Source organism: Plectropomus leopardus, chromosome 12 (genome assembly GCF_026936395.1).
Source record: "Plectropomus leopardus strain MGB_pleo_1.0 chromosome 12, ASM2693639v1, whole genome shotgun sequence".
Taxonomy (NCBI): domain Eukaryota; kingdom Metazoa; phylum Chordata; class Actinopteri; order Perciformes; family Serranidae; genus Plectropomus; species Plectropomus leopardus.
This window is the reverse complement of record NC_142187.1, coordinates 26,101,374-26,116,295: the sequence shown is the minus strand read 5'-3', so window position 1 is coordinate 26,116,295 and position 14,922 is coordinate 26,101,374. Positions and strand designations below refer to the sequence as shown.

The following is a 14,922-nucleotide window of genomic DNA, read 5'->3' as shown; positions in this document are numbered from 1 at the left end:
TTCTTGGTTAATAACATGGTATTTGATCAGTGCATAGACTCGCATACTTACCAGTACCCAATTTAGCATTTTAGGCAGTACTGGAGGCATTTCCAATACTTTCTAATTTTTTTGCAATACTGCCTTTTTGTTTCACAAATAGAAACTTGATTCACAAATAGCTATTTGAATGTTGCACATCTTTACAAATGCTTTATCTTTATGCCTATTTGTAGATTATTTGAATGTATTCAGTTATTTTTTTAATTGTGGAATTTGTTCATTTTCAGATTCATTTTATATTTGCATGTATTTTTTGACTTAACAATTTATATTTATATATTTGTGGAAGGTGTTTTATATCTACAGATTACACATTAACACACAGACTGTTAATCTGTTTACACAAATAATAACAAGACAAATATAACTCCATATGTACATAATAGTGAAATTCTACTTGTTTTTCACATTTAAGGAAATTCAACTTCATTGAGACAATGTGACACTCATTTCTGAAAAAGCCACTCCTGTAAGACAGCACATTAAGGTAGACTGCTGCGGCATATCTCTTGTATATTTGGATGTATCAGGGATGATAACAAAAGTAATACATGTGAAATTTAATCGATTAATTGATAGGCTATGCAATGCTGTCAAAATTAATCCAAAATGTTGCTGTGAGCTTTGATAGAGAGAAAAAAACACTTTTGGTATTGTGTAAGATTTTTTTAATGAATTAATTAATTAATCAAAAGTTAATTTTACCAGTAATCAATTAAGGAAAGTGCTTTCAATTTGCAAGATGTATGTGTATATATATATATATATATATGAGTTTGTTTTTGTTGGTTTTTTTCTGCAAGATAAAAAGCAACACCAAGGTAACAATTGCTTGGAAAACCAAAAAAACTGTTTTCCGAAACATAAATGCTATAGAGAGTCTGTTACTACAGATCTTCACGGTCCAAAGAACAAGCCCATTCATACAATGAATGGGTGCTCTTAGGGCCACTCAAACATTAACAGACCATATGTACTCACTATTGCGAGGCTAAAAAGGCGTTATGTGACACTGCGGCCCTGGGGCTATTTTCATAAACACAATTGGGTGTTTTAGTTTGTCGCTTCACTCACTACACACACTCAGTCTCCTCTGAATGGATCTGCCAGCTACTTTGACCCCTTGACAACTTGTTTGGCCACTCAGATATAACATAAGCAAAGTTCCCCTCAAAAGTCACAATCTACCGTGTCATCACTTCTGACTGTGTGGTGCGATTCTGTAAGTTGGTCTGGGGTCCAAGTCCTTCAGAGGGCCAGTATACATAGGCTGGTTCAACTTGCAAATACTGACCACAATGCAGCCCATGATGTGAATGATTAGCCAGCATGATACAGCTAATCAAGGTAAAGGGTTAAAAATATCAATATGTCTGACAGAAACCTGGACTCCTTTACCGAATCACTAACTCAAATTTTTGTTTAAAGCAGAAATAAAATCAAAAAATGAAACACACTAAAGTTTCATAACACAAATTCACACTTTACCCTCCTTTGGCTGTTCTAACAAAGGTCTGACACTCTGCTGATTACCCAGGGAGCAGAGTCTTGAAAATATTTTGATGCTTATCTAGATGTGAAGTGTAGACGACACAGAAGGAGACGCAGATGGCTCCCGAGATGAAGATGAAGGAGCTGTAAATCTAGACACCAACACGAGCCCAGCCCGAGGTGCTTAATGAGGTCCTGTCTTTCCAGTAATGACATTTAGGGAATGTATCAGCCGACACGCTGGGTCACTTTAGAGCGAGCCTGGATTCAAGGCAACGGTTTAAGACATACTTTTGTGACATGCACTTTATAATCCAAGAGCAGCTGCATGTGAGTGCAACCCCAACATACAGAAACCATACTGTCATGTGGCTTTGTGTAGTATACATTGTAAAAAAGGATGTATATAGAGAGCAGCAGATTACACTGCTAAGACTGTGATATATCACAGTTACGATTTCCATTAACTTTGTCAAAACACTTTTTTGTACAAATGCAAACATGTAATTGCATAAATAGTCATCAATGCTATCTGTTTGGAGAACCTACATATATTTTGAACTAGAAGTTGATACAGAAAAGGCACAAATAGATGAAAAATGAAAATGAAATGAAAATTCACCAGAATGCAGGAAATTGACCCATATGACCCCCATACCCCATACAATGCATACAAACACTTAAGTAGCAGAGGACCTATATTTTGACAAAATCTGAGACATTTAAACAGAAAAATTAGGTGTTTAAATCATTTTTTGGGGGGGCGGAGGTCCGCGAGACCCCATGCAACACATACAAACATGAAAGAACATTTTCACTAAAACTTTATACAAAAAATGCACAAATTGGTGTAAAAAAAATCCCCACAGTGTAGAAAATTAAGTGTTTGACTCTTAAAATTTCCTGATTGGAGGACCCCCCAAACCTCATACTATGTATACAAACACAGTGTATGAAATTAAATTTAAGACTTTTACACGACAAACTGATACAGAAAAAAAACACAAATTGGTGTATAACAATTCACCAGAATGCAGGAAACTTGACTCTTAAAATATTCTGTTTCACTCACAAACCCAATACAATGTATACAAACATGAAAGTAGCACAGGACCTACATTTTGACAAATTTACACTAAAAATTACATTGAAGGCTGTAACCGGAAATGACGTGAGCTCTATGTTTTCTCTGTGTCAGTTTTTTGACTAAATTTGCGGTACGAACATTCTTCAGTCACATTATAAATTAAACCACATAACAGGCATTTATTCTATTTTTTTTTTAAGATTTTGACTCCAATTACACTGATCTTACTTTAAACCCTGCCTTTTCTTCTTTCCCTCTTTGTTTCTCCCTCAGCTGCATAATTACATTACAGCGTTTACTATAGAGGAAGAGAGGTAGGATTAAATTTACTTCCCCTCTTGACCTGGTTTGATCATATTATGACTCAGCAGATCCTGCAAGGTTGAAGCCAACACATTTCTAAATGAATGTGAGGAAATCCTTCTGCTGTTTGTTTTGCGCTCCATATAAATGCCTGCGGCATAGAGGTAGGAAGATATTGTTACTGTCCGTACAGTCAAACTTGACAAGTGGCTATTGTGTGAAATGCAACATGTAAGTGAAAATTAGTTTATACAGGATTTACTGACTATATTTTTTTCCATTTTAGTCATGAAAATAACTGTAGATAAAATGTTAATGAAAATTTGATAAATATCTAAAGCGTTTTCACCTCATTGTCATGCATTTTAAGTCTCATGCCAATGGCTGAAATGCGGGAAAGAGCTCAGCACACTGTTAACATCAGAAAAGCTGTGGTGAAGAGACACTGCCCATCAGACATGATAGAAAGGGGGATGGGGTGTAAGAAAAAAAAAAGACAAACATCTCTCCATGTTCTCTAAATTAGGTGCTAAAAGCCCATCTCATTAATGCTACATCAGAGCCACATGTGACACACAGCAAGCAGTAACAAAAAGAAAGCTTCTGCTGTACCTTCCATGACTGCACACCGTAGATAAAACGCTTAAAATCCAAGTTAAATCCAAAATGTGAAGGCAACTTTTCTCAGATTTAGTCCATTTTAGGTCATAAATCCTTGTGGAAATAATTTGTTGTTATCCAGGGAGCATGTGGAGTTTCACTCCTCTCTGGTATGTCTCAAGTCACCTTTGTCATGATACTCTTTAGAGAGAAATGAGAATCCCACTCCTTCCCTCAGAGCAGCAGAAACCCTCCCTCTCTCTCTCTCTCTCTCTCTCTCGCTCTCCCTCACATGCAAACAAACACACACTCACATACACACAGACCCCTCCCCCTAAGTCCCCTACGCCCTCCTCTGTCCTGTGCCATTTGCCAAGGAGGGAGGGAATCCACCGGGGGCTCATTCATCACAGCCCTACTGACCCCCTGTGGTGACAGATGCTCTTGGAGGCCTGCAGAGCTGTGGGGGGAAACAAAGAAGACAATCCCGCATTTCCCTGCTGCCACGCAGCCGCGGCGCCCTGCCACGCGTGACCCCCAGCACGCCAAGGCGCTGACACTGTGTCAGGTGGAAGTTTTCATTTTCGGGGAAAAAGAAGGGTGGGGTGGATGTTTAAATCAAACTTTGGCTCTCACGCTCACTTCAGTCGCTTGCTGACTTTTTTATTGGGGGCCAATTCAGGAGAAGGGAGAATCCGTCCCCGGCAAAATGGGAACAAGAATGTCAGGTCAGCTTGAGCATTTTGTCTTCGTAGCCTTGCCTGAGATTGACCCCACACTGGGGTTTTACTCCCGCTATAAATACCAGGGGCTCATCTGGTCAAAATAAATAAACGGAAATGCACCACAAATCAACAGGCGCTGGCAGATGTTAGGGATTCTTATATCATCACAGGCTGGTGATCAGGGCCAGTACCTTATCATGGTATTGCTAAATAAAGACGAGCTCAAGCCAGTGCACAGGTTTCGTTTCAACAGTGGGGTTAGGAATCTTTCTGCAGAAAATTTTGAGTGTCAAACACTTAATTTTATGCAAATGGTATAGTTTTTGCACCATTTTTTGCCTGGTCATAGTTATCTGTCTTTACTTTTATCAAAATAAAATTTCTGCTACTTTCATGTTATTTTTACGGGAGACATATGGACATGCTCTAAATTTGAGGGGGCATGTCCCACGCGTCCCCCCAAAATTTACGCCTATGGGCTTCAGAGAAATTACACTGTATGCAAGTGGATTAATGTCACTTCCCTGCTGAATCATGTATGTCTAAAACATCTGAGCAAAAATGTTAAACTTACTTCAAAATATCACTCTAATAAATAACCCCTCTCTTGAGTTCTCATTGTGTATATTATGTTTTGGCACTATATTGCAATGCAATATCAACAATAACATTTTCAATGTTAAATCTTTTCTACTAAAGACTGTTAAAATTCTGTCACACACTTAATCGTTTACTGTGACCTCCTCACACATACTGTAACTAGTTGCTGTAAAAATGTGGGCAAATTCTAACAGAAATGTACTGATTTTCCAAAATACAATAAAACACTGTAAATCAACACTTAACATAAACCAGGGTTTCCCACATATTCATGTATTTCTGGCAAACTGCCACAATTAAAACATCTGTGGCCACAAATTGCATTTCTATTTTTGGAGTTTGACTACTCATTAGGAGCGCTGTTGAAATATAAACAACGTTTTATTCTTTGCACCACACTCTCGAAGCATACTCTGGGCACAAATGGAGCACCAGAACTTAAGGCGCATTCTGCTGGGTCAAAAAGTTTGCTTTCACTTGCAGCAGCTGCTCCTCTCATCCATCGAAATGATGCTCTGAAGTGATCGACAGATCAATTATCCACCTTGCTAGTCACATACTGCTGCTGAGGAAAAAAACACTCAAGAAGAGCTCCGCCTGCGCTGCGGTCAGGGACCCACGAAAGCTTCCAAATTTAGAAAACGGACAAAGAATGCAGACACAACTACCACATGACATACTCTAATTCTGTGGGAAACACTGTGATCGCACTATACAACATCTGAGCAACATCAAATAATGAATGCTCACAGTGTTTGTTATGTTTTTACATCACATTAAGGATTGAGAATCCAATATCAATAAGAGCATTTTAAATCTTTAATCTTTTTCTACTAAAGGTTGCTGAACTGTAACACACTGTAACTGCATGTACTATTTTTTCCAAAATACAGCAAAACACTGTAAATCTTGATGCTTTTTGGAGCCAAAAACATCATTAAAGAGTAAGATGTTGTATGATTTTACAGCATTATGTAGTATTTTTCATTTTACCAGAAGCACGCACAACAGCGGTACAAAAGCCACATGCAACAATCATAATTACTGTTTATCCTCTATTTGGGAATCAAACAGAAATGTCAGCAATATTATACCAAGGAAATAAGATTGCACTGACATCTGGTTACTTATCTTCTGATGTTAAATATTTTGCTTTATTCAAATTGGTACAGTCATAGAAAGCAACCAAGACTCTATGGACAGCGACTACCTGCATCTGCCAAAGACCCCAAGACTCCTGTCCGTCTGTTTTCCTGCTAACTAATTAAAGCCAAGTAGAGTCAGCAAGAATTTGTCAGGTAAACAGTAGGTCTGAGTAAACTCACATCTACTTGACAGCAGGGAAGATGCTCTCCCCATTGACCACGGAAAAGCATTTGTAAGCCAAAAAAAGCTTAAAGCTTTCTTTAATGCCAATATATCTGCTCGGACTAATTCATAAGAATCACAAAGAGTTAAAATTGCTCTTATTGATGAGTTAAGAGAGAGAAAACTGAATCATAGTCAAGAACTTGGGTTTCCCTGTGAACTTTAATGAAAAATAGCCTACCTACTTAACATGAAAAATAACAGCAGCAGTGGATGATTAAAATAAAACCTGTTTATATTTTTCTTGTCTCCATATCTCTCTTTACTGGCCCAGGTGTCTCGCTTCACTGAGCAGTGTAACTGGTGTTCCAGTTCATTACCACAGACACACAGTCAACAGTTGTTTTAATCAAGTCGCATGCAGCCCTTCTCACCTCCTCTCCAATGGTTATATTGGGGCCCAGTCAGTGCAATGGCGGCTATAAACCACCACGCAAGCCAATCAGGGCCTCCATTAGCCCTTATGGGGCTTTCATGCACTCATTTCTCTCAATCAGCCACATTTGTCTAAACATTGGGCTTGAGTTTGACTGTGAAATGTGTCCGGCTGTTGCTGATTTAGACCACACATGCGGGCGTATCAGTAAGTCTCAGGAGGGCTTTGGAGTGACACTTTTAAGTGATGGAGATTAAATCAAGTATCAGGTGTGATAAAAGTGAAATCTTCACAATGATCATTCTGATTCTAAAACAGCCACAAGTTCAACTGAGGGAAAAGAGCTGTCAGTGTGATTTATGTCCAAGCCCCTGACTTTGACGTGGCCTGTCCTAAATAGCCCATTTAGAACGGAGATAATGAGTAAACCCGGCATTTTCTTTGGCCTCAAAAGACACTGTGCAAAAAAACAAAAGAGCGTGGATTGAATGCTTGCCCGCCCCTAAGTCCATCCTTCATCACTGCATTGAGCTCCTGCTAAAGTCCCTGACAAAGGGGAAGCATCCCTGCCACAGCCACCTGAGGAAAGACGGGTCACATGATCAGCTGCGGGGGGTTCTGGGAGATGTCTTTAGTAGAGGGGGTTTGGGAGAGGGGTTTTTCCTCTCTTTATTAGCTGACTCAGCAACATATAATTTGGAGAATCTTCCTTCAATCAGAGATAGAGGAATTATGTAGATCTTTTTCTTGAGTAAAAGTTCCAAAAGTCCTGCATTTAAACCCTTACTGAAATAAAAGTTTAATCAACAAAATCTTGCAATTTTCACTAATTAAAGAGGGAGCATATTATCCCAGTTAAGCTGCACTCCACTGGTTTCCATTATCTTTAAAATAGATTTAAAGGTTCTGTTACTTGTTTTTAAAGCTCTTAATGGTTTGGGACAAGTCTACACTGCAGACTCTCTGTCCTTCTGTAATTCTTCATGAGCTCCTACATCTTCTGCAGCTGGGTTTTTAAATACATGCAATTATACACACAAGAAAATTCATTTTTTTAATGATTCTTATTGGTTTCTGTATTTTTTACCTTCATTTTTATGTTTTGTTTATCACCAACTGTCTTTCGATGGTCTAATCTTATTGTCATTTTTCTTTTGTTATTGTGAAGCAGTTTGAGCTGCATTCTTTGTATGAAAAGTGCTCTGTAAATAAAGTTAATTATTATTATTATTGTTGTTGTTGTTATTGTTGTTATTATCATTATTATTATTTATTTTCGGGTCATTTCTTCTTTTGTTGCTCATTGCCTTCTTCTTATGTTTATGAGAGGTTTAAGGAAGCACTGGGTATTTTTAACAAAACTTCAAGACATTTAGCAGCTGTGTTTCACACAAACAAAAACTTCAATCTAAGAAGTAACTAGTAACCAAAGTTGTCAAATGTAGTGGGGTAAAAAGTATAATATTTGTTTCTGAGAAGCACTCAAGTACAGTCCAAGAACCTAAAATTTGTCCTTAAGTGCAGTACTTGAGTAAATGTACGAAATTACATTCCACCACAGCCTCAATTATAACCCATCACATTAGGATGACTTCTGTTGATGACATAACATGGACAAATGAAAAGTGCTCCACAGATGCGGCTCAACGGACAAATGAAGAGATGAGGGATGAGCATCAGGTGGGGAGGAAGTACAGCAACCGAGGTGCTAATTAGCACGTCTAACTCTTATAATAAGAAAACAATCCTGCAGCAAAACAAATCATGAAAACAAAACTGCCACCATGTGAAAATTCCCGCAACGGAATCCCCTTTTCTACCCGCTTCACCTGACGCCAAAGGTGTGAGGACTCGCACTGTTGTTTACTATCCGTGTGGCAGTCCGCCGCTCTAATTTCCTTATAAAAGCCACACAACCTTCTTCGAAACCCCCCTCCCCACCGCTCCTCGGGACTGCCTGCTGAGCCCTGAAGTGCAAATCAGTGCTAGTGAGGATAGCAGATGAGCTAAGGTCATTCATGGCTTTCCAGTGGGCCACACAAACAAAGGCAAACATTCCAGCTGAATGCCATTGCTGAAGTCGGCAGCAACAGAGAGAAAGAAGAGCGAGAAGGAGACAGAGCTGGGCTCAGTGGAGATAATAGCCTGAGGGTGTATATGTGCATGCACGTGCATGTGTGCGTGTGTGTGTGTGTGTGTGTGTGTGTGTGTGTTCTAAGGGATTATCTGTGGAACTATAAAGTGGGGTGAACCAGGGTTTAAGGCCTGGTGTGACCAGAGGGAACGGGGGCAGGGTACAGGGCCTGAGGAGGGGCGGACAAAAGGAGCATTTGGGCAGATGAAGAAGTCATCATCATTAAGCCACTGGAAGTTTACTGTCCAGTTATAAAACTCATTTCAAAATTAGGGGCTAGGGGGGTGCGTGTGAAAGGGCAGCAGGTCTGAGGAGGCCTGCGAGGGGCTGGAGGGCAGTGTAGTGACTCGCTGAGGGACTGTAGCACTAATTCATTAGGGGACAAGCGGCCTTTGTGTTAACACCAGGTTGATTGGAGTGGTGACCTTGCCACACACTCTGGCCCAGCGGATGAGTTTAAGGGCAAGGCATTTAACCTTAAACTAAATCTGAGCTACGGACAAAGGCCGGCTTTATTTATTGGCACAGGTCCATCAAAGAGATAACTGACGTTGCATAAATGGAAAACAAGCCTTGTTAAAAGTAACCACCTGATTGATAACACTATACTCCACTCATTTACAGTAAAAATACAGTATACATTGTATATATTTAATATTTCATCGTGTGTACTGCATAGAAAAGGTTTGTTTTTGTAAAATAAGATGTGCTGCATGATGTGCAAAAAAAAAACAAAAAAAAACTAAGACAGACATAATGATGATGTGATTTTTGCTGGTGTATGTACCAAACAAGCACACCCTTTACGTCTGAAATATGATTTGTAGGCTGGAGCATCTCTGTAGCACCACAATGATTAATTTATAATTGTGACAAATTGTACTTTTATCTAAAATTTACAATTTGGATATTGCACATGGCCATGTTGCCATTTTGATAATTGTGCTGCCCTATAAACATCAACCGACTCATTGTATGTAAGTTTCAATAATACAGATATGAAATATACACTTTTAATTGACCTATAAGTGTAGTAAAGGTGTTTGAATGAAGACATACAACCAGGAAAAAACTCAAACTTGATTTTACCCTTAAAGCGAATAGTAATTTTTTGATTGCAGTAGTGGTAATCACCAGAGATTCTACGACACAATATTATCACGATTCTTATGTCATAATGCAAAATTATTGTGATTTAAAATGTTTTATGATATTTTTTGGTATTGCAATAACATGCAACATCTGTTGCATTGTACAGCATATGACAAAGAAAAGCAGCAGGTATTCACATTTGAGAAGCTGAAACCAGAAAGTATTTTGCCTTTTTGTTTGAACAAATTATCACTACACAAACAATAGTGGTAGATTGTCGCTGGACGACTTATGAATTAATCAACAAATTGTTCAGCTCAAGTTAATCGCATGCTTTCCCAAAAGCCTTTGACACGGCTGACCAAAACAAACCAACTGTAGAATAACATGTTTTTATGTTATGAAAAAGACAATACAATCTCTCAACAGTTGTGATTATCACGTAAAAAACTGATCACATATCTAATTTCTCTGAATTTTATTCCTTTCTTTGGGCATCTCACCCATGAATGACAAAACCCATTTTTTTTTTTTTACCTTTTACACATGCAATTGCAACGCAAGAAAAAAAAAAAGTTCAATTTCCAACAAGTCTTTGACAATGTGACCACTAAGCGGAGAGGTCAGCTCTTCTGGCTGTTATCTCCGATAGAATAAGTGAATGAAAGTGAAGGACGAGTGACAGTTTACAACGCTGCTCATGACTGTGTAATAAAATGGAAGGCCTGTCAGTGAACCCAATCTGCATTTTACAACGTGGCCGGGTTGAACGTCAGTTCACCTAGGTCGGAACAACAGGGAGAGACACAGGACCCTAATGCATTTATGGACTTATTCAGCGAAGCCATATTGAATAAGACAACAATGAGTTCTATTTCATACTGTAAAGCTGTCAGCAGGGCTGGTCAAACACCGGTCAATGGTAAAGGGCAAGAGGAGGGAAAGAGAAAAGAACCCTAAAAACAAGAGCAGATGCTGGATGTTAACTGGTCAAAATGCTGTCTTTAAAGATGTTTATTCTAAGGCTGGAAAAATCGCCCCTAACCTCACATGACATTTAAAAAAAAAAAGATCAAATTAAAGTTATTGTACATAAACTCACACTTAACCTATTTTAAGATAGAAGCAGATCCTCCATTATCATCAGCTTCTTCAAACATCTGGTCCTCACCTAATGGCTCATCCCAGAGTAGATCTTTGATGATGGTTGACCAGGCCTTGTCCTGGCCATAAACTGTTGTTTAGACAGCCCTGTTTGTTATGGGGTGTAAAAGGAGAGCCATGGATCACGTTGAGAGGGCCAACACTATCAAAACATTGGCTCTTATCAGATAGCAGAACTAGCAAAGGGGTCAGGTTCTGTTTCCAGGGGCTGAGCTGCAGCCTGTAGCCACATCACATCACTCAAACTGAGGCTGTGGTAATGAAGGGAGTATATAGAGATGATTGTGTCTACTAAACCTTTCAAAAACTGGTATCATTTGACATTTTTCTAGATTGGTGCCAATATGACTTCTTGGTATTGATAACAAAACATATGCGACAAAATAATCTCAACTCAAAATCCACTTATTTGCTTCTTTGGAGCTTTCAACCACATTTAACTCTCTTCATTTTACTTTATGGTATTTTAGGAATATTATCCTGACAATTTCCAAGAAATGTTATTGAAAATAAACAATGTAATTTATTCTTGATTAAAGGGGAAAATGGAATTTCCTTGAAGAAAAGGCTCCATTTAAACCTAACCAAAAATTAATAAATCATTAATACTAAATAAAATCAGGAATATAATTTTAAGCTTTCCTTAAAATAATTTCCTTGAAATAAAATTGCACAAGACATCCTACCTTCTAAGGTTTCTTTAAAGTGGTTTCTCAGGATTTAAGCTTTTCGCCTTATCCTGGTCTTACACTTAAGATATTGCTTAAAGTTTGTTAGATTGTTGCACATATGACCTTAGCAACCAAAGTAAGAGAAAAAACATAAGGTAGCCATTTCTAGTGTATGACAATAAATGACAAAAATTAAGGCATCCTCTTAACATTATTGTGTGGGAATTTATTTTTATTTTTCATTGACTTTTTGTAACTTTAAGCAGTTAACTTTAAACAAACACTTTACTATTAAGACATAAGACTGTGATAAGGGCAATAACAAAAGCATAATGTTGCTACAGCTAATTAACGCTAACTGTTTATATACGTGGCTAACTAAGCTAACAAGTTGTGATTCTAGCGATCATTATATATTCAGATTTTTTTTAACAGAATAGTTATATCAGTTATATTATAATTATAGTAAATGTTGGTGTATGTGAACATGCAATGACAATAAAGGTATTCAATTAAATTTAATTTATAATTTTAAAGCAATTTTTCTGGTTATTTCTCTGTCTTGTTTCTTTTCTTTTTTTTTTACTTTTGCATTTGTTTATTGTTATATTGTTATTATTTTGTTCTTATTTTCAGGTAATTTTCATGCACTTTTTACATTCTTGCTATTTTCTGGGTCATTTCTTCTTACCTTCCTCTCATGTTTTTGAAAGGAATCAGGCCAGTTTGCCCAGGTTTTTAAGGTTTAACTAATTATTTCCTGTCCTACCTTGCTCTCTTCATCAGAAATGTTGAAGACATGTTGAGATCAAGATGTCAACTGTCTGCTTTTAAGGATCTTCATTAGACATTTTGGATACTTAAGACTTTTTTAAAGTAAAGAAATATACATAAAAGGCACAGATACAAAACGTGGCCAATCCACTTTAGGTTCTTCTCTGAAAAGTTCACACACACTGACTCAATTTAACCACGCAGGAGTGCTGAGCACTCATGGAGAGGACAGAAGAAAGAGGTCTGTTGTGTTCATCAGGCGTCCAAAGAGAGACCCACCTTTCACAATAGGACCTCTCCTTTCTTTTCCTTCCTGAAAAAAAAACCTCTCGGCCACCTTGAATCCATTTGAGTGACACCGTGACAAAGAGGCTTCTCAATGTCCCGACGAAGGAACCTCCTCCCCTTTCCCTCAAAACTTCCTTACCGGGCGATCAGCTGTATCCATCATGTCCTTCTTCCTGACCCCAGGCGACACTGCTGCATCAGCAGGACCCCACCCCCGTTAACCCCCCCCTCACTCTCCGGCCACATCTCCTCCATTACCCCCCACCCTCCGGATTAATAAGCACCAGGTTGCCCTCGGTGACAGGACCCACACTTAAATCCCATCAGTCCTCCTTACTGCAGCAAGCGCCACGGCATCAGCAGGGCCCTCTTTTTTTTGTCTTAATGGGACAATGGAAGCAGAGCCAGCCTTTGTTGAGGGCTTGACCCCCCACACAAACCGTGCTGATGAGAAAAAGTGACAGTAAACCCATTCAGGGCTGGTGCACTTCATCCTGCACTGATCCCTCTGATGAGATGAGATACTTTACCAACTGGCAGATGTGACAGGGCTGCATGGACAATGAGGTGTACCAGGCGGAAATAATGGTAAATACAGCACTCAGGTGCAAAGTGATACGAATTTTGAAATAAACAAAGAGAAAAATTATATGACTTCATTTTTTTAGCCATGTTCCTTAAAACAGCCAGGATGCTGAAGTTAAGGGATAAGTGGGCCATTAAAAAGCACATTTCAAAATGTTCCTACTTACCAGTCATGCACCAAAAGCATGAGTATTTTTCATTTAAAAGTAAGCCATTATCTTTCATGCCTAAGCACAGAGGTACTCATCCAAACCAGATATTCTCCTAACCCTGATTTCAAAGGGTACTACTCCAATTGATCTGGGATGTGAGTAATACATGCACTTCCTCTTTAAATACCCCTTAGCCCTTTTTAACCTGAGATCAAACTGTAGGGCCATACCGACGTCCCGTCGTTATGCTTTCATTGCATTTTTACATAGAACCAAACACCAGTGATGTCTTTCTGCTCCTGCGCATTATTTTGGATAGCATGCCAGCATTGTGGAAGAAAAGAGGCGGTATGGGCGTGACATTTAACACAACAGCACAGTCTCTTGTGTGACATCCAAAAACTAGCGGTGAGGGGAGCCCATTGCTGCCTTGCCTATACGTCATCATGTCTCTGCCCAAAAGTTACACCAGAACACACCAAACTGATAGTTAATGAGCATGTATGATCTGCGCCTGCGTGAGAGGAGATACCCCTCCATACCAACGCACAGTGGTCGTATGTAATACTCATTCAAAAAGTTAAACTGTGAGACCGCCAGTTGGCCAGCTAATGCTAATTAGCCAGTTAGCACATAAACAACACAACCCAATTTTGAAAGAATAAAGCATAGTTACTGTGTACCAGTAAACAACAACACAACCCATCAAGAAATGTTTCTGTTATTAAAAAAATCTTACCTCACATTTCAAATTTGTTTCATCTTCTTTCCCTCTTAACTTTAGCAGTTACATTATTCACTTCCGTTTCTCTTGCGCGCTATACTGAAAGGCCAGTCAGAGTGATTTAATTCACCGAACGGCTCCATGGCCGCTGCTGATTCAACATGCTGAACTGAATCGACCAAAAAAGAAGAACAGTGGAGGACACAGTGCGGGACACAGTGCGGGACACACAATAGTGACAAGGGCCACAGCTACTTGCTGTCGGCCCAACATCGGACCAAAGTCAGCCCATAATGAGTCCATCTGACATCACTATCTTGGAGGTGGTCCAGTATGGACCATTTGGGTGCTAATCGGCCCAAGTGGGTGTGTTTAAACCGGTAAAGGAAACCCAAATCTATGCGGTCTGGTTTAACTCGGAGCAGCCAAAGATGTCAGTGGAAAAGCTCTGCTGTTTGTCCAAAGTTCTCTCACACAGCCCATTGTCTTCTTCATAGCCAAGGCTTAAACCGACATGTAACAAATGTCCAGCTTAGGTTGATGAAAAATGCTAATCTGTGTTTTTATTCAATGGATGTTCTCAGCAAGTCAATATGCTAAACTACAGAGAAAAATTGATAAAGAATTCTTCATTTGCAACACTTTTCTATGAACTGTATGCCTGTTTTCTTTCTGTTGGGCTCGAATTGGAAATGTTCACATAGAGAGAATGAAAAGAGAGAGCCACAGAGAGAGTGAGAGTGACC

The 14,922-nt window shown here is 39.0% G+C and overlaps 1 protein-coding gene across 3 annotated transcripts in view; it reads right to left on the bottom strand.

Moving 5' to 3' along the window:
• greb1l (GREB1 like retinoic acid receptor coactivator) overlaps window positions 1–14,922 on the bottom strand; it is a 56,531-nt gene that overhangs the window by 31,992 nt on the left and 9,617 nt on the right. For 2 of the 3 annotated variants that reach the window (XM_088085659.1, XM_088085660.1), the window contains exon 1: window positions 3,536–3,742. The exons of the other annotated variant lie outside the window; for it this stretch is intronic. The gene's annotated coding sequence lies outside the window, so the exon portion shown is untranslated. Of the gene's footprint in view, window positions 1–3,535; window positions 3,743–14,922 lie in introns of those variants that run through there. 3 annotated transcript variants of the gene reach the window in all.